The 20,619-nt window shown below is 36.8% G+C and overlaps 1 protein-coding gene across 2 annotated transcripts in view; it reads left to right on the top strand.

The window, feature by feature from the left end:
• Nucleotides 1-1,818: 1,818 nt before the first annotated feature.
• The window catches only part of LOC121324280 (CCR4-NOT transcription complex subunit 6-like), a 40,096-nt gene continuing 21,295 nt past the window's right edge, over nt 1,819-20,619 (top strand). The window contains exon 1 of one of the 2 annotated variants that reach the window (XM_041265992.1): nt 1,819-1,915. The gene's annotated coding sequence lies outside the window, so the exon portion shown is untranslated. The remainder of the gene's footprint in view (nt 1,916-20,619) is intronic. The other variant, XM_041265993.1, reaches the window with a different exon arrangement.

The raw sequence follows: 20,619 nt of genomic DNA, 5'->3' as shown, positions 1-20,619 counted from the left end.
CCGACGTCGGTGCCAAAGGAGACCGTGGTCACTGCCAAGTCTACTGGCGCCGTGGTCGGTGCCGAGTCTATAGGCGTCGAGGTCAGTGGCACGTAGAGCGCAGTCGGTGCCGAGGAAGAGTGCGGACCAGTCTCAGTGAGGTGAGAGAGAAAATGACGATATGCTACTGTGAGGACGACCCTCCTCACAGCAGGGCCCTGACAGGGCAGCTTTTTTATATATGCTCAGTGATTGGCGGTTAGAGAGGCTCTTCCCGTTCAGTAATGGTTGTCATTCCACTTGAAAGGGAACTCCTGAGCAAACAATAAGGCATTAGCCAAACTGTCCTTTGCCTTAGGTTCTTAAAGTTTGACCTCAGAATGCATCATTGGTTGTTTGATACCTTTCTGTGATGCTAAATTTCTTCAGTGCATGCTTCTCTGTAGCTGTCACTGCCCTTTTTGAGTTGTTTGACCCTGTGAATGTACTTCCTGGCTCTGCTATGGTGTGAGGTGTAACCTACAGTATCAATTCTGCCAGCCCACCTGTTCTGTGTTTTGTGTGCAGTAGAACACATCTTTGCTTAGAGTGTATAGGGCATTGTGGCAATTTGACTGATGATTGTGAACAGGTGTAGAGGTGATGCGGTGCAAAAGGAATCGCAAACAATTGTAATCCAGTAGGAAAGTGGTTTTAATTGTAATCCGGGTCTGGTGACCAACAAAAGAAAAACGTTCCGGCAATACACAACAGTGTGTAATGCGCAGAGCCAAACAAACGGGTTTACAGTCCCAAACAATAAACGTTATCCGCCCCACAATACTAAAACACGGTCACCAGTCCCGGGTGCGTGTAGTAGTGCTCGTGGTGGGTGATAACAGGTTATTTGGTGACAGTTTGTGCAGTGCAGTTCCGGCTTGTGCTGGCCCAAAAGCAACAGCTCTGGAACGTGTATAGCCATCTAGTGATACAATAAACAAGACAATTACTAACACTCAAAACAAACAAACACTCACGAATATACCTTGGCGGTTTCAACTACAGCTCTCAGTCCTTACAGTGAAACCCCAAGCGAAGGAAAAGATTAGCGTTTCTCTGGCCCCTTTTATGCTACCCCTACCAGGCATGATCCCTCGGTAAATGATTTCAGCTGCATCTATAGCTTGAAGCTGCTACCTCGTTTACCTTCCGGGTCAGTACGTTCCTGCAACAGAGTCTAGCTTCCATCCAGGCTGACTGACTTGCCAACCTTGGAAACGAACTGTCAGGCCAGCCAGTCCAGATACTTTTCCTTTCGCTATTCAGCACCCTCACAGGTCGAGAGGGAGATTTATAATCAGAACTCATTGTATTTCTGTCACAGGCATACTGTCAGATAATTCAATATACAGATATCACCCTAATTATAGTGTACACTTTAACATACATAACCTGCATTAGTGCAAATAAAGTAAAAACACATTTTGTGTCTAGTTTTACTTAAAATACAAACGTCTTTATACAAAACAATAGTCATCAACAGAAACAAAACAGACCTCATTTTTCTTCGACCCACCGATACTACATATTTTAATTTCTGTTTACAGGGGGCTCGGGCAGCATGCAATGCAGGGTTCTATAATTCCATTGTAATTGTTCCGTTCCTGTAATGTAGGCCTGCACGCTGATGCAGTGCATTGGATAGCCTTGTTATTGTTGTGGCTGTGGAAAACGTGAGTTGTGTGAAACGCCTCAGCGTGCGGAGGTGTTGAGTGCTCCAATGGTACTGTCCATCTCCCCCGCAGCCAATAGCGTCGAGTTGTGTTATCAGGGACTGAAATCTAACAGCCGCCATGATGCTTGTTTGCTTTTGGTATAGCTGCAGCAAAGACTGAGTGAGTCAGAAACAAAGAGAAACACCACACACTGCTCTTCACAAACTGGTATGCGTTTGCAGGTAAAAAACAGAGCATTTTACACATTTTTATTTTTAAAATTAGCCCATGAAACACATACAACAATTTTTTGGTCAAATTACGCCGCTTGTTAGACAATGGCGTTCGCTATTTATTGTTGAAATATGTTGCGAAAATCAAGCGAGTACTGGTACGGCAAGAGAAGAATACATGACATGGGTACCTCGAAGAAATTGCTCTTTATATTCGTAGCACAGACTACACAGCTGTTGCTTTTTATTAGTTTATCATTGCATTTACATTTTTGTTTTGTTCAAATATTTTGTTGCACTATACGTAAACTTTTGTGTATACTTTTCCCTTCTAGGAAGGAGAAACGCAGTTAAGGGAATTAGGATCCCTACGCCGCTAACACAATCTGTTGCAAAATATATATATATATATATATATATATATATATATATATATATATATATATATATAATATATTATATAATCACAAAGACGTAGCGCTGTTCTGCTTTTATTTTAAGTTCATGTGTTGTAGTGTACCGTAATGCCATGTAGTGTTGATGATTTTTTTTTTCTTCACTACTTGACTTCCAATGGAAAAACATGTTATTTTTGAAATATTGGTTTCAATTTATAATTCTTGAAATAGCTGCGAAATCTGAAATGATGTTTGAAATTCGATTTATCATTTTTAGCCTTGAGGCCTATCACACATTGAAAATCCATGTACTACTACGGAACAAAGTAAAAGGAAGTCTGTGCAGCTTGATTGACAGGTCGACTGCCCAGTAACACTACGAAAACAACCGACACCAATATCTACTGTCTGGGAATACACATTTCGTTTACTGTTTTGTTTTAATTGTTAATTAAACGTGTTCCCATTGTAGCGCACAGCCCAGCTAACCATTGAGTACATGCACACAGATTCGCAGTTTGAACTTTTACTACAGTCTTGGTGTGTAAATAAAACTAAATAACACAAGTATATCAGAATGGATGTATATTTTCAAAACTTGCTAACTATAGGTTTGAGCTTTACTCACAGTAGAAAATACTTGTAATCTGGTTAATATATTAGGGAACTTTTTGTTTAAATCTGGTACAATATTTGTAAAGTCAACAAATTTAAGGAGTTGTATTTTTCATAACTACTAGGTTACTGTGTGTTGTGACAAGGTGCTAGCAATGTCATCATTCAGGCCTCTAATGTGTAAAAAACAGGATTGTTTTGAATATCTACATACATTACATTTTTAAATTAACATTGTCTAATGGTTTGCTGCAGGTATCTGGAAGTAGACCTTATCAGAGGTTAGTTTGTTGGTCAACTCTAAAATCGGCATATATATTGGGCTTTCTGCCGTTGTGGTACAGAATATTTGCATTTGGGAGTAACTTTAGTCTTTTAAGTTTTGCTTTGCTGTTTTTAAAGCTGTGCAGTACTATGATATTCCACATGTTTTGCTATATATGCAGCTGTCTTGTAGGCAGTGCTGCTTGTTCCCCAAATGATTTTGGCAGTGAGGAAACAAACTTTAGTGAACCCAAAATCATCTACTTGTACACTCATGGAACAAAGTATAAGCCATACTGTAGATGTGCCTGCAGGTATCATTTTCAAGACTGGGTGGAATAAAAACCTTAAATGTATTGTGGCAATTGGGAGTATCCTAGTCTGCTGTGTGTCATGTGCTCTTGAGTACAATGGTATAATTGTGTGCCTACATGATTTCAAGACAAGTCTTAATTTAAAATTCATGTTGGTTAACATATGGAAAGGTAGGAATAAGGTGTTGTGAAGGTGCGTTAGTGTTGGGTGTAGGGCTAATTTTATTTAGTCCATTTTTAATTAATATATTTTGTTGCAAGCATACAGTCTAGCTTATTGGTTAACTACCTTGACCTGGTCGGTCAGGGACCACTCTCCTAGGCCACATTCACACAGGAGTATTTGGAGCAAACAGTCTGCACCCAGGACCTTTATAGCATTATGTGCCACTTTTGTAATTAAATATAGGTATTTTCTATTGGTTTGGACCGGTTTGACAGTCCTCTGATTGTTTGTTAATGCTTGCATCTAAACGTGGCTGAAAGGCATAAGGCTAGAGAGTTGGAATGCTGCACCATGTATCCCTTATTTGTGTTAGTTATTTTTAAAGTACTGATATTAGGCATACTTAAAGAAAATGTGTTTAATAGCAAACATTGATATAGACTTCTTGTCAGACTGTCTATAATGTTACTACCAGTATGGAAATGCTCAAGATGTGGACTCTGATGTGCTGATAGTGTCTGATCAGTTTACCAAACTGCTATCAGGCTCCTATTCTGCACCTATACTTGACTCAACTGTCAATGTAATAAAGAAAAATGACTCTGGAACTAATTGTAACTGAACAGTTGTGGCTGACATTGTAAATGCCAATTTAAGCTTTTAAATTTTGTAGATCAGTGGTTCTCAATCCTGGTCCTGGGGCACCACTGCCCTGATAGTTTTTCGTTTCAACTGAGCTCTCAATTATTTAATTGAACCCTAATTGAACTAATAAATTCAATGAAAAAGAAATGAGAGTTATTTTAACAATCATGGCTGCCTGAAATCCAGAAAGTTTGTAGCATGCAGCATAATGCGTTTTGCTGTCTACTATTCTTAATAGAGTTGTAGTATGCCTGGCCAGGCTATATTCATATATTCAATTCTGTTCTAAAAAACAAAACAAAAAAAAGTGAAAATAATACCTTCCTTGGTGTGTGTGTGTGTGTGTGTGTGTGTGTGTGTGTGTGTGTGTGTGTGTGTGTGTGTGTGTGTGTGTGTGTGTGTATATATATATATATATATATATATATATATATATATATATAGATATATATATATATTACACATATATGTATAATGTACATACATGTGTATATATATGTGTGTGTGTATATATATATATAAACAAAATCAATCGTGTGTTTATTATACACACACATATGCTTTGGTCTGTGTTTTTTGCGTTGCTGAATTTCAGTGCTGTTTTAATTCTCTCTGTCCTTTTCAAACATGTTTCGTGCAGGTCCTTTCTGGCTTTCCTTAGTTTAGCAGTGATTTGTGCTTTGCTCTTTGCTTAGTGCCGGGTAGTTTAAAAGGACGGAGAAGATACGGTAAGGACAGCCGACTTTCCTTTTGAGTTTGATTTTTGATTTTGCGTTCTGTCTTTTAGGACTGGTTTAGTTTACCCATTTATATGGCTTAATTTTCGTTAGTCTGCGTTTAGTTTTCAGGTCTAATTTAGTAGTCAAACACATTTCCTTTTCTGTTGAATTCAGTTTGGTTTGACTTTAAACACTAAAGCACCTTTTACTAACTCAAGCTTTGTTTTTTTAAGTTTACCGTTTTTTTTGCTACTTTACCAGTTGTGGCTCAGTTTGTTCTTTTTTCTTTTTATATTTGGTTCCCTGTTTATTCCTTGTTACGATTTTAATTTAACTAGACATTTATTTAGAACTTGTTGGGGTTTTTTAACGTGCTTTACAGAAATTTTAGCGTTTGTTTATTTTAGCGCTGTGTTATGTTAAGTGTATTAATTCTGCTGCTACCCTTAATAGTATAGTTTCAAGATATACCTATTTGTCTCATTAGGTCTATTGAAATACTATTTGAGTAGTTAAAGATTGTTTAAAATCTGTCTTCTTCCTCAGTATGGTATATTGCTATAGTGCGTTTTTTACATACTATCGTTAAAATGGTCGGGTTACTTTGGGGAACCAGCCTATTCTACTATATTGCACAGTGCTGTTTAGTTATTTATCTAATGAGTATTGTTGAAACAATGTCAAATAGAGGGTATTCAATTACTGTATATCCTGTATTGTAGAGGGAAGGAAATAAATTGTCACTGGCATTTAAAGAATTGAAATGTTTTTATTTTATTTATTTTTTGCTGTACCTGGTTGCTTTATAAAGATTAAGTAATCTGTTACAAGTTAATGGGTGTGTGGAATATATGCATGGTCAAGAAAATAGCCACGTCCTTGGCGAACAATTATGTAACGCGAAAGTAAAAATAGTGACGAACATTGTTTCAATTGCAACATCCAATCCTCTTGGCAGTGGGATTTTTTTTTTTTTTTTTTTTTTTTTTTTTTTGAACGTAGTACAGTTACGGGATAGGAGCTTTAGAGGTTGGCCACGTTTGGAAAAATGAGCAAAACATGTTTTTCTTGCATAGTTGGCCTCTGTTTGTAGTGGAAATGAGGCATAGCACCTCTGATATCTAACTAGAGGGCACTGTTAGTTTGTAACATCCTTTACTTCTTGGATTTTATCCACTAGGAAGACTGTTGCACCTCAGACACCAGTTTTAAATAAATTGGGATAAACAAGATCTTGACGTGTACTGTTTGAATAAGCCTCTGTATGCATATCTTTAATATGTTTTTACAAGCTACACAAAAAATGTTTATTGAGAAACCTTAACATTTGTATCTGTTGTGTAGCCCAGATACACTTTTTGATATATTCTGCACATAGTAAGTCAGCACATTAAACAGTGAAAATATAGGTTAATATTGACCTCAATAAAGCTATAGAGCTTGACAGTTGACCTGCTGTTTTTTTTTTTTTGCACACAGCATGTGTGTTGCCTTGCATGGTACACCTCTGTAATCTGCCTCATCCTATTGTACTAGATCATTTTTATTTTGGAATAAAGGTTAAGAATACGAGTGGGTGATATAGTCATTGTCTTATGCTTTGTATTTCGCCTCATTTCTTTATTGGGGCTTGCAGTTTTACTTAGTCTTAGGTACTGTAATACAGTTCTATAACTGTAGTTGCTTCTGAATGTGTGTGCGACTATTGTTAACCAAGACAGATTGAAACCGCTTAGTGTTAATTGTGTGTATTATAAGTAACTATTAAACCCTTTGTCAGCAGCAAGGTGCACCTGCACCCCGGGGGGGTTTAAAATTAACATGTCTCATAACTGAAGGTTGCGGTATATACATGCATGTGATTCAACTTTAAACGCTTGCCTTTATTTTGATACCAAGAATGTCCTTATCCATCTCAGGGAAACGGGAGTAATCCTTTTTCACAGAAAATGTGGTACATTTTTGTGGTGCATTTCCACTCCTTACTTCCTTCAGAGGGTTACAAAAAATAAAACAAATTCACATGCCACAATCACAGCTCCTGCTTATTGGCAAAATTGGTTAGTGGGAGCTGTAGAAATGGCATATTAGTTCTGAAATTGATTTAGCCTTACATTTTTTTTTTTTCTGCCTAGAGTAATTTTCATAAAATTGTGCATCTGTTTGTAATACATTAGTTTCCAGCACTCTTTGATATCTGAATTCTTTACTGTACCCTGCTTATTAACTGCTACAGTGCAGTATTTAAAAATGTGATCAATTTTCAGGGAGCAAAACAAGCAGTTTTTTTTCATATAGAGCAGGGATGGGCAATTCTGGTCTGGGAGGGCCGGTGTCCCTCCTGGCTTTTGTTCCATCTGCTCTGAATTACTTAATTGGACAAATTACCAATTATTGGTCCAATTAAGTAATTTAGGGCAAACTTGGAACAAAAGCCAGGAGGGACACCGGCCCTCCAGGACTGGAATTGCCCACACACACAGCCCCCTTTTTGTTAAAGCCCTATCCTATGTTAAAGCGTCTATGCATGTACAATACATGTGTTTCCAGCACAGTATTAAAATGCTGCATTATTTACAGTGCCCTGCTTATTGCCCCCTACAGTACATTATTGAAAAAAATCTGATGCAAAAAAAGATTTTTTTTTTTCATGTAGGCTACCGTTGGCACTAATCCCCTTCCTGTGTTAAATTGATGCGTGAAGGAGGACAGGTGATTTCAAAGTGAATGTGTCCAATCTACAGGACTTTGATAACGGCACTTTTTGGATTGGCATTTTTTTTTTAATTATTTTTTGAGTGATGCGTTTAAATGCGTAATGTGTTTATTGAAGCACAGGTATGTGTTGATAACTTATTATAGTAGTAGTGTAAAGGGACTTAATCACCACTTTTATTCTAAGGAATATAAACTACTGCACTGTTCCATTTGGTTGCCATGTGTTTTAGCATGTGAAAAGATCAACGTCTGCATTAGTAAGGCAGCCACTTTTTGTTGTACTTTTTAGAAAGCGTACAGTCAGTTTGTAACGGCGTCAAGCTCTAGGGTGCCAGATAGTAATAAATGTCCTATCATATTATTTAACTTAACCACATTACCAGGACCAGAAAACCCATCATCCTAATCAACTCCTATATAGTCAACCAGAGTAAAAGAGGACTATTAATTAATTGAATAACCAAACAAGTTGCTTATGAGGTAAAATATATATATCTAGATGGCTCCAGCTTTAAGTCCATTTACCCATAATAATGAAACCAAATTACAAAAAACAAAATAAAAAACCAAGTTTTACAAAATAAAGAAACAAAACATGTACAGAACAAAATATTAATTAACCAAACATACAAAAAAATAAGTTAATTGCTATGGTAGTAACAAACGGTACAGGACAATGAAAAGCTTTTCATCCCTATTGGAAACCTGCTTTAAATACGGTCCTTCCAAGAGACAAACTAACTTTATCATTGTGTTGCCAAAGACACCTCTTTAGTAATCAACGGCAGTGGTTGCGGGAATATACCCTCACGAACCAAATTACACTATTAAACTGCAAGCCAGGTTTCAGTAGTCTCAACAAACACACAACGCAATATACATACCCAACAATTAATCAACAAAGCAAAAGTTAATTAACAATTTACTAAAATAAAATACAGAAACAAAAAACACCAGTATACTATAAAGCAATATTTAACATAATTTACTGGTCAAAATAAATAAATAGGGGGAAAATAATAAAGGCAATAACACAAGAGTCTGTATAATACACAAGGATTGTCGGTAGTACTTTAGCAGTTCTGATAGACAGTAATGTTCATTTAATATGCTGCAAGTCAGTTATGTTCGAGTTATTTTCTCTTCCTTACAGAGACTGTATTGGATATTTAACCAGTCACAGAAATGTCAATTTCCCTTTAGTAAACGAAACAACGATGCGGGAATCCTTTCAATAACTTAAAACCAAACTACCCATGTTCAAAACTTAACGACCTGTTCCGCTGGAACAAACAGGTTAGTTAACCTTATTTGTTCATCTGGCCTCTGGCACATAGTTTGTTCCAAATACTTGGCAAGTAGTTTAGTTAACATTTTCCTCATGCAGCTGCTGATAATATAGAAAACTTTTTTCTTTTCAAATTGTTTTCGTTCAAACACACCATCACAGTCACAGCCCTCAGCTCCAAACTTCCTGATGACATCACACAGTGCCTTCCATCCCAGACTGCATAGCAAACCTCCATACAGCACCTGAAGTGACCTCCAGCGAGCCTTCTCAACAAGCTAATTGTTCAACATTTAACGCAGTTAGTTCTCTCTTAAACGTACAGTATCGATATGTCGTGTTTGCCACAAGTTTGTTAAAACGAACTTGGGTTAGACAAATTTGTGCAAAATGTGCAGCTCCATTTTAAAACTACTTCGATATGAGAATGAAAAACAAACAATAGGATATAACTTAATATTTTTATTTGTGAACATCATAGATAACATTTTCAGAGCAGAAACTCCGTATTCACATTGAAAATTATTTTTTATTTCTTTCAAAACATGAAAAACTGTAATAGACTTTCGCAATGAACTTTTGTGTAAACAAGTGTAGAAAGCGGTATGCACATATAACATTACAAAACATAAATAACTAATTATTAAAATAGCATAAAACAAAAATAACAGCTTATGTAATGTGAATTAGCTATGGTGTAAAACAGAGTTCAGAGACTCTGTCTGTTTGTTCAGAGTTCTGTTACAGATTTCTCGGTACAATCTACGCAGAAAACATGCATTTCAACTGTACCAGTGCATTTGCAACAGACTGCCTTTTCACAACCGGCGCAGACATCAAAAGTTCTCTTTTTATTGCATTTAGCAACCTGGCATTGTCTTTTATTCCATGTGCCAGTGGGCACAGTGCTGGCTGAAGGTTGAGGGGCATTTGCCAGCCGGCTTTCGTGTCTCTTATCAAAATGTTTCTGTTGTATGTAGCTCCAGGGCCAGCTGCAAAATGCAGTCCCTCCGAGTGATTGTGTTTATGGTGCACGCCTTGTATAAAACAAAAAAACAGGTCCAAAGCATTATAATTATAAAAAAAAAAAATGGCCACAGCTCCTGTGAGTACCACCTTTGACAGAAGACAGCTGTGCCATTTTTACACCTCTACACACTTAGGGTGGCAGAGTTGTTCTTTCTGAGGAGTGTAGTGCAGTGCAGGGGGGCTTGCACGGCTTGAGCTGTTGGTGGTAACTCTATTCAGAGGACAGGCAGGCGAGAACAAAGTAGCGTAGCTATATCACACTGTTGTGTTTCAGCGTGTATATTTTGTGACAACTGCTAGTACAATAATAGTAATAATAATATGATGTGTAGAATGACTTTCATTAGTGTTTCAGCACTCCACAGGAGTGTGTATGTATATATATATATATATATATATATATATATATATATATATATATATATATATATATATATATATATATATATATATAAATTTCATAATACATTCTTTCACAGTGACTGATTTTATTACAAAGCCCAGACAAAATTGTCAGCTATATTGTATTCATTTCGATATGCTGCATAAACGGCGGGTCCGGCGGTTGCAGTAGCAAGTGCTTATAACTTAATCATTTTTTCAATTCTGCAGCTGAAAACCCGTATGGGTATTTAATTCAAATATTTAGTAACGCTTGAGAATGGACAGTGCATGAGTTATTCACATACACAGAGATATTTGAATTGCAAAAACCATTCAAAAAGTGTCTGTGGCGGTGCTAGTGTTAATTCCCGACTCTATTATTTTTTTCACTCGTTGCCTACTGCATAGTAGTAGTTTCTGCATGTGAGTTGTATTATTTGTAGTTAAAATAATATAGGTTACTTATTGATTACTGAAAAAGCTATACTAATAATGTACGTATCTAGCTCTGTCTAGCTATCTATCTATCTATCTAACTAGTCACAGGGAGGTGAAGCAGTCATGCTTTCAAACGTACCCTCTGGTCTTGAAAGAACATTTTCACAGACAGCAAGCCAGAAACACGCAGCTTCAAGATCACAGCTAAGTTATTCCTCTTTCCCTCCATCCTTCAGTTTGCTATCTCCTTAATACGTTGAAATATTTTGAAAATAGTAACAAAGTGGATTCGAAGGAGGAATAATTTAATAAAATAAAACACTTACTTTAAAAAGGATTTGTCTCACTATGATTTGAGTTTTAATGTAAGAATCGGTGCAATATTTTACTGTCGGTAGTCACAGGTGAAAACACAGTAAAAAAGTTTTTTAAATCCAGTAATGATTGTACAATCCTACTAATTATTGATCACATTAGTGTATGTTAATTTTAACATACACTAATAGCACCGTCTACTGGCACAATTTTGCTTTACCGTTCTGAAGTGAAAAGAAAACCAGTCACAGTTAAAATAATGTAAAGGATTATGCAGTACATGAATATCAATGCAAACCTATTTAGAATTTAGAAAATCTAATGTTTTTTAACGTGAGACTTAGTTTGTCATTTATTAAATGGGAATCAGAATTATAGTGCAAATTAAATATATTTGTGTATTGTACATGGTAAGGTCTGGCATTATATGTCAAATCTTTTTGCCTTGCACAATCAGTATGTTTATACCTTGTTTATAGTATTGTTAAGTGGCCAAAGCTTTTCCAATGTGGCTAATACAATACACTCACCAAACTAAAGAACATGCTGTCACAACCAACCCACTGAATAGTACTGAGAGCTGAAACAAGTATTTTAAGCAAATCAGTTTCTTATGGAATAATCAGCAATGTTTCACCAGGATTATTATTTTTTGTTTTTTTTGGCCGTTACATAAACTGAAAACACAGCGCAGCGGCCTCATTACAACGTCATTTTTCCAGGTAGCAATGTAGCGGCCCATTACGCTCAACATTACTGGCAAGAACCCTTGTGAATAAACCTGAAGTGCTGTTTGGAGACTACAGATCCAATAATGCATTTTGAGTTTCCATAGTGCTCACACAAAAATGTGCCAACCTTATAACCATTAAAAAAACAAAACACAACGGGATTCAGTACAGGCATATGAACAGTAAACTGGGTGCAAGTTGTCAATGTTTCTGATTTCCTGAATACCCTAATGTAGACGACGCCTTGCTTTTGTGGTTTAAAATGGGACAGGCAGGTTTCAAGTGCAGTTCATTTGTAATGTGTACTTTTTTATCTCAATAAAATGTGTAATGTTTAATTGTTCTGTAATTGAAATTTGATTTCAGTGTTGCTGTAACTTATTTAAAAACTGACTGCAATTGGCTTGAGATTCTTGATCATACAAGTTACTGGTGAGAGAATCTTTTTTTTGCTGGTGTCTGTAAAATTGTGTTAACAAGAATTGATTGTAAATTGTTTGCATTAGACCGAATAATTTTTGAACAATGGGCAATCTGAAGTAAGAAACAATTTAAAGCAGCCCCTTGCTAGATGACACCTGAATCAGAACCATACAAATGTTACTCTTTAATCGATCCATTAAACTGAATATAAACCAGGCCTTAAATTATGCTGCAAAACATATTTCCAAAGGTTTTAGCACAGTATGTCCTACAGTAATTATCTAATCAGAATGGCTCTCCCTGACTTCTAAATATTGTGTTTAAAAAATACCCTGTATTCATCTATTTTAAGGACAAAAACATTTTTTGCAATACAAAGTAGTCTCGTAGGCTTGCATAGTCTCCTAGATTAACCAAATCAAAGTGCTGACCTTCAAGTTCATTCCATTCTCCAAGTGATATCAAGATCTGGGGAAAATAGGTTTCAAGGGTATCCTGATTATGAAACTACCTTTGAGTGTTTGAGTTAAGAATGAAATGGTGTAAAATTGATTGATTGTGAGACACTACAGCTTTAATATTGAGCAAGCGAAAGGTAGTGTGCAGAATACACAACACCTTCTGTATTGCTGTGGTTACAGTATGCAGTGGGGCTGCATATCAACAGTCAGGAATCAAGAACAAGACTGATGTAGCAATAGTTAAGGAATTATTTGGCCACGTCTTATACAATGCTGGCAAACACATGCTTCCAGCTGTTTCAGTTTCTCAGTGGCTTTGTTGCTATAAAGAGATCTTCACTTGGTCACTTAAGGTACCGTAACTGATCGGCCAATGAATAGCTTTTAGCTCACACAGACGCATTTCTGTTTTTTCCCTGTACTGTCTATAAATAGCAATATTCTGTCATTTTTACCTTAAGCAGTAGATAGGTTGGAGAGTAGAATGTCCAATAAAGTATAAACTGGCCTTTGAATAAATATTTAACTGCGTCTTTATGTTGACATAAGGACGTGTTCATGCACCCATAGGGGATGAACGTGCATTTAAGGGGCCTGGTTGATAGGTACCTGTTTTTATTTATTTTAAATATGCTTAAAGCCTCCTTTAACATGGTTGGCCTGTGAGAATTATTATGTTATAAAGAGGATATCTTAGATACAGCACTGTTTTAAAACAAATGTTTCTTTGTGTTTATTGGAAAAATGTAAAATATGCCTTGTTTTGGGTGACTTTTTGTTTGATTACGTGTTTTTTTTTTTACTAAAAGTGCAGTTTTATTTTAGTGGGGGGGGGGGGGGGGGGGGGGGGGGGGGGGGGGGATCTTGGTTTGCATTAGTAATGTAATTTACAAAAAAAGATGTCTAGAATACACTTACAGAGGTGGTCGAATTGGGTGCTGTAGCACATGAAGGTGTGTGTTGGGAGGGAGTTAACTGCTGTGTAAATGACACCTGAGAATAGATTTTGGACAGAGTTCAATCACACTTTATTTTTAACTGCAACTTTTTTCACAGAAAAAAATCAGTTTTACTTTTGACATGTTTCTCAGTTGTGATTGAGATACACGAATGGCTTAAAAGGTATCAATTGAATTCTCAAAGAAGGATATGAAATTCTCTTAGTGTATTCAAAGTACTGTAATCAGATAATCAGAAATAATTCCTTTGAGAAAAGCCCGCATGAGTGACTTGCAGTAGGTCCTGTATGAAAAGCAACATTACGGTTGCTTGAAATTTGTTTTCTGTGTAGGCTACACCAAGACCCTGTTCACACTTGTGATTTGAGGCGCCTCAGGGTCTCCTTTTCTCATGTGAATGCTCCAAAAAAGAGAAGGCAGCCCAGGGCTTGCAAACCAAGACAAGGGCCAGCCTTTACATATGTATGAAAGCAAAACAGATTTAGGGCCTGCTTTTCTTATCGCATTACCAGTGTGGTTACGTAGCACAGCAGACACATGTGCGGAAGGTAAATAGAAAGCTGAATGCAAGATGGCAGTGGATCAGTATTGAATGGTAATTATTTCTATGTCATACAACTTTTAATTATAAAAATATTACATTAAAAAAAAAAATCTAGCGGGTTAACGTTCAGGTTGTTTCTTTCACATAATATACGAGCTGCAGTGCATTCATAATTATGCTAAATATGTCACAATTACATTTTCTTCCTGTTATTTAGGATTGTGGATCTCAATAATGGTGCTGGCATTGTTTATTTTGCACACAATAATATACATACCTATAGAAGTGTGCATCTTTAAACATTGCAGTGCTGATCATTTCTTTTAGTTGCTTGCTTTTACACACACAATACTGTTCTCATCCACCAATATTTATATGCACTGTGTGAGGGTGAGACCCTCACTAATATTTCAATGCCTGTTCAACTGGCGCAAGAGCAGTGGTTTATTAAGTATCGTGCATGTTTATCAAAGTATATTTGATATGTGACAGCGTATTGCTGTATTTACATTAGGGCACTTACCTTAATGAAGTTGTTTTTTACATGTGGGACAAGGGTTGTGTTGTATAGCCATATGTTTAGTAATCTTCCAGGAGAAGGGGTAATGCTAATGTTCAGTCTACTGGTAATGGCTAGGGACTAGAGAATAATGATGAGTAAATGACAGACTAGTTTATAACGATAGACGATCGTGTTTGTAAACAAAGACGGTATTCGTGCAGATTAAATTAAAAGAAACGTGTAATGTATTTTATGTTTAATGCCGTGTCTTTCCTTAGGAGGGAGCAGTAGTACTATTAGGTGGTCAGTGGTGAATTTGTCTTGTGAATGTCAGTCATTGTGTGCAGTCTGTTAGTCATTTGCAATCTAAGTGAAATATCCATTATGTAAATATTTTTACTTGTCAGCACTAGCAAGTTGCTGTTTCCTGCGTTCTGAATACCTCAGTGATCTTGAGAGAATAATGTGATTGTGGGCGGGGGTAAGCTCAGACCGTCAGTCTGTTACACACCATAACAGTAAGTCAGAATAGTCAATGTGTTTTGTTTTTTTTTTGCTACTGTACTGCATTGAAAAAATGTTAATAAGAAACAGCTGCTGCAAAAGGATTACTGTGTATCCCAGTGGCTCTTTCATTCTGAGTGCAGGCTATCGGTCCATAAAGAAAACCAAGCAGTTGGCACATTTTAGGCCTGCTTTTCAGTCACATGTGAACATGCAAAGGCGCCTGAACACGCGAAGGGTTGCAGACCTAAATATGATGGGGCTGCAATGTGAATTTTTTATGAATATCAAGAGCTTGAAAACTATTTTTCCAACATGTCCCCGTATACTGAATGAAGACAGTACATACTAGAAACATAATTATTGTGTGTTTTTAAAGATTCCAAAAAAACACATTTCTGAAATACTGACCCTCATGGCATATTTTCAAGAGGGGATGCTGATGTTTTGCAAACAGCTTACAAGTTAATTCTGTCGGATTTAATCTGAGGATTTGGGAATTTTACAGTATTGTAGGTCAAGCCCCCGCATACTACATGGGCATGGATTGTTTTAAATAAATAAATGAAGAAAAAAAATAGCAAATTGAGTTTACAGACTTAATTTTGGAGGAATCTATTTTATGTAGTTTCTCAAGGAAAAGACATGACAAGTATGTTAAGTCTTTTATTAACATAAACATCTTAAACTCTTACTGTCTATAAACTTAAAACCATGGCTGGATTACCTGAACGGGCAACCGGTGCAGTTGCCTCCGGCCACCGGGGGCCCCCCGACAACATGTCATGTAACGTGCATTTATGCCACGGAAATAAATTAGAATGAGCAAATCAACTGTCCAGTATTTACACACTCACTGTATTATATATATATATATATATATATATATATATATATATATATATATATATATATATATATATATATATAGTGTGTGTGTGTGTAGATATATCAATATAGTAGTTTGTATATAATCAATTATTTTCTGTTTTGTATTTGTAATTAATTTAGAACAATTTGTAGATTTTATTTTTCACTGACATTATGGACTTTTTTTGTGTTGATCAGTGGTAAAAACTCCTAATTAAATCCATTTTGATTCCCTGTTGTAACACAATAAAATGTGGAAAAGTTCAAGGGGGGTGAATACGTTTGAGAGCCACTGTACTTGTGCCTTTTTGTAGCTGAACAAACAAACTAAAACTGAAATTTAAACTTTAAACCCTTCCAATAAAACAAATGTGGAAATGGTGTTCTAAAATGAAGCAGTAGTGAGGATTTGCTACCTGACTGGAAAAAAAGTAGCAAAGTGGTCTTCAGTAGCAGTTTATTTGACTAATAACTATATATAAAAATAATAAAAAATATAACACCTACTGTTTTAAATAGACTGAATAACCCAAACTGTCACATAGTAGGCCTGTATTGAAATCAGAAAGTATTTGTGGAAAACCACTTTGTGTTCAACAAAGTAATGGAACTAATGCAATTCCTTGTCGAATTGTATTTTTTTTTTTTTTTTATCCTCAAGTTCTAAAAGAATACAACCATATCTGTCATCTAAGATGCCAACCTTAACCAGGTTATGTTTTTTTGTATTCTGTAAAAAAAAAAAAAAAAAAAAAAAAAAAAAAAAAGGCAGAATATCGTAGAATCCTGCATTGTATGATCTTATAAATAAGGTTACGACCACAACTGAGCTGTTTTGGAAGTCAAAGCTAATTCCAGCACGGTACCGCTACATTTAAAAGATTCATGCAACCTGTTACACTAACTGGATGTTTATAAAGTGTGTTCGCACCCAGCCTTTTTCAGTACATTTAAATGCTGTACAATTTTGAAGACATTAAGAAATAATGACAGAACAAGGGATCAACCAAGGTTTTAAAAAAAATACTCTGTTTGTTTTATTAAACCATGACATTAGGTAGCCATATGTGTATAACATTGTGTCAAAACACATGTTTCACTAGTTCACCAGGAGAAGTACACAAGGTACTGATAACAGGCTTTCCACAGTACTTTTCCACAGGCATGGAAAAGTACAGAGCAGTTTAGAAGCAGTAAGGAGAAATTGCATCTTGAATTGCTTTAATCAGAAAACACAGGACATTGGGGAAACACAGCAGCAGCTCAAAGTCAAACAGCCGCGTGTGTTTTTCTGATAACAAATAAACTGAAACTCGGAGCAGCTGATTCAAATTCAGCGCCGTTCTGAGACACGGGTGAGAGGAGGAGCCAACAGCACAGCAGAACAACGCAGTTAAATGAGGCAGTCTTCCCAGCGACAGCGAGTGGAAGCGACAGCGAGTGGGAGAAGTACAGGCGTGGAAAAGTACAGAGCAGTTTAGAAGCAGGTTGAAAGCAGGCTGACGGCTGCAGAAGAAACTAAACTTCAAAAAAAAAAAAAACCTTCAACATGGTCTTCAAGCCAGTAATCTGTGACACCTGCTTGATGTGGGAAATCCGAGAAAACCCAGCGGAGCTAAACCAAGTGTGCGTAAAGTGCCGCACGATCCAGGATTTGCATAAACTAGTAAGTATGCTAGAAATGGAGCTGGAAGAAGTGAGACAGCAGCAGGATCTTGAGGAACTGGCACACCCACAATTCATGGAAGTCTGCATCACTCATAACAGACTGAAAGCCACCAAGGAGATAGGTCAGAACAGCTGGGTTCAGGTAGGCAGAAGCAGCGAAAAAAAGAAACTTCCTCAAACACAACCACCAGAAATCAAAACAACCAACAGATTTGAGTCACTTCAGAATTTTGATGAGCAGAACCAACAACAAGAGAATGAAAGGAACAACATCCAGGACCCTATTGACAGTGGTGACCAGACAGCAAAAAGAAGGGAGGTCATGATTGTTGGGGACTCCATATTGAGAAACACAGCAAGTTCAATTCGCAGTTTGGACCCCCTTACTACAACAGTGTGCTGCCTTCCGGGAGCCTCGGTCAAGCACATCACTGAGAACGTGGACAGGCTCCTAGAACGAACAGGAGACGACCCGGTAGTAGTCGTCCACATCGGTACAAACAACATTGGAAGAGACAGACCAAAATCCCTGCAAAACAAATTCAGAGAGCTAGGAAGGAAATTAAAAGAGAAAACCAAAACTGTGGTATTTTCTGGTATACTACCGGCACCTTGCAAAGGACCATATGGACAGCTGGAAATAATTAATCAAAATGCATGGCTGAAGACGTGGTGCACACGGGAAGGCTTCACCTATCTTGATCATTGGACCACATTCTACAACGAGGACTATCTGTATAGACGGGATGGACTGCATTTAAATAACAAGGGAACCAGTCTACTTGGAGAAAAGATCCTCGAGCAGGTTCGGAAGCATTTAAACTAGAAAGGAAGGGGGGAGAAATCAACAAAAAAAAAACAGAAGGGAGTCCGCATCAAAACAAGAACAACAACTCTGGTAAGACAACCATTAAATGTATTTATCTAAATGCTAGAAGTATCAGAAACAAAATTCTAGAACTTGAAGCTACTGCACTAACAGGTAACTATGATGTGATAGGTGTTACTGAAACTTGGTTGTCTGAGAGTGATGGGGACGAATATAATATTTGTGGGTATACACTGTATAGGAAAGACAGGCAGGACAGAAGAGGAGGAGGGGTAGCGCTATACATAAGAAACAGTCTTGAAGCCCAGGTGTTAAACCTGGACAAAGAAAATAAAACCGAATCAATATGGGTCAGAATAACGGACAAAAATTCAAAGGGCATAATAATAGGAGCATGCTATAGACCGCCAGATTCAGACAGTGAGCAAAATAATCTGTTATACAATGACATTAGAAATGCGTGTAGCAAAGGAGAAGCCATACTAATGGGGGATTTCAACTTCCCCCAAATAAAATGGGAAAACCTGGTGGGTAGCACGAAGGATGAAATTGAAATGGTGGAAATGACAAATGACTGCTTCCTAACACAATTTGTCAAGGCACCGACTAGAGGGGAGGCATGCCTTGATTTAGTCTTTTCAAATAATGAAGACAGAATAACTAAAACAGAGGTCAGAGAACCACTGGCAAACTCAGACCACAACATGGTCTCATTTGAAGTGTTTTTTAAAACCCCAAAAGTAATGACTAAAGCTAAGGTTTACAATTTTAGAAAAGCAAACTATGAAGGTATGAAACAAAGACTAACAGAAGTAGATTGGAGTAAAATAGAGAAAACACCCACAGAAGAAGGATGGTTGTTCTTCAAAAATGTAGTACTAGAGGCGCAAAACAATTACATCCCTAAAGTAGCCAAATCAAAATGTAAAACTAAATTGCCAAAATGGTTTAATAGATCAATTAAAAAAAAATATTCGGCGAAAAAAGGCACTTTACAGAGCATTAAAAAAGGACCAAAAAGAAAGTACGCAGAAAGAGTACACAGAACTGCAAACGCAAGTCAAAAAGGAAGTTAGAAAGGCCAAGAGAGAAATAGAAATGAACATTGCTAAGGGAGCTAAAACCAATTCCAAAATGTTTTTCCAATATTACAACAGCAAGAGAACATTCAAAGAGGAGATTAAATGTTTAAGAGATACAAATGGCAAAATCGTAGATGAAGAAAAAAAAAAAATAGCAAATATATTAAATGATTACTTTTCACAAGTTTTTACAAAGGAAGATACTGACAACATGCCCCACATGTCATCCAGTTCCTATCCAGTTTTAAATAACTTTAGCATAACTGAGGCAGAAGTGTTAAAGGGACTAGGAGCTCTTAAAATAAACAAATCCCCTGGGCCGGATGAGATCCTCCCAGTAGTACTCAAAGAAATGAAAGAAGTAATTTACAAACCGCTAACCAAGATCATGCAGCAGTCTCTTGACACAGGGGTGGTACCGACAGACTGGAAAATTGCAAAGTAATACCGATCCACAAAAAGGTAAACAAAACTGAACCAGGTAACTACAGACCAGTAAGCCTGACTTCTATTATATGCAAACTTATGGAAACTATAATAAGATCCAAAATGGAAAATTACCTATATGGTAACAGGGTCCTGGGAGACGGTCAACATGGTTTTAGGAAAGGGAGATCGTGTCTAACTAACTTGCTTGATTTTTTTGAGGATGCAACATCGATAATGGATAATTGCAAAGCATATGACATGGTTTATTTAGATTTCCAGAAAGCTTTTGACAAAGTCCCGCACAAAAGATTAATTCTCAAACTGAACGCAGTTGGGATTCAAGGAAACACATGTACATGGATTAGGGAGTGGTTAACATGTAGAAAACAGAAAGTACTGATTAAAGGAAAAACCTCAG

The sequence above is a fragment of the Polyodon spathula genome, chromosome 12 (genome assembly GCF_017654505.1).
Source record: "Polyodon spathula isolate WHYD16114869_AA chromosome 12, ASM1765450v1, whole genome shotgun sequence".
Taxonomy (NCBI): Eukaryota; Metazoa; Chordata; class Actinopteri; order Acipenseriformes; family Polyodontidae; genus Polyodon; species Polyodon spathula.
The sequence above is the reverse complement of the archived record's forward strand: the minus strand, read 5'-3'. Positions and strand labels throughout refer to the sequence as shown.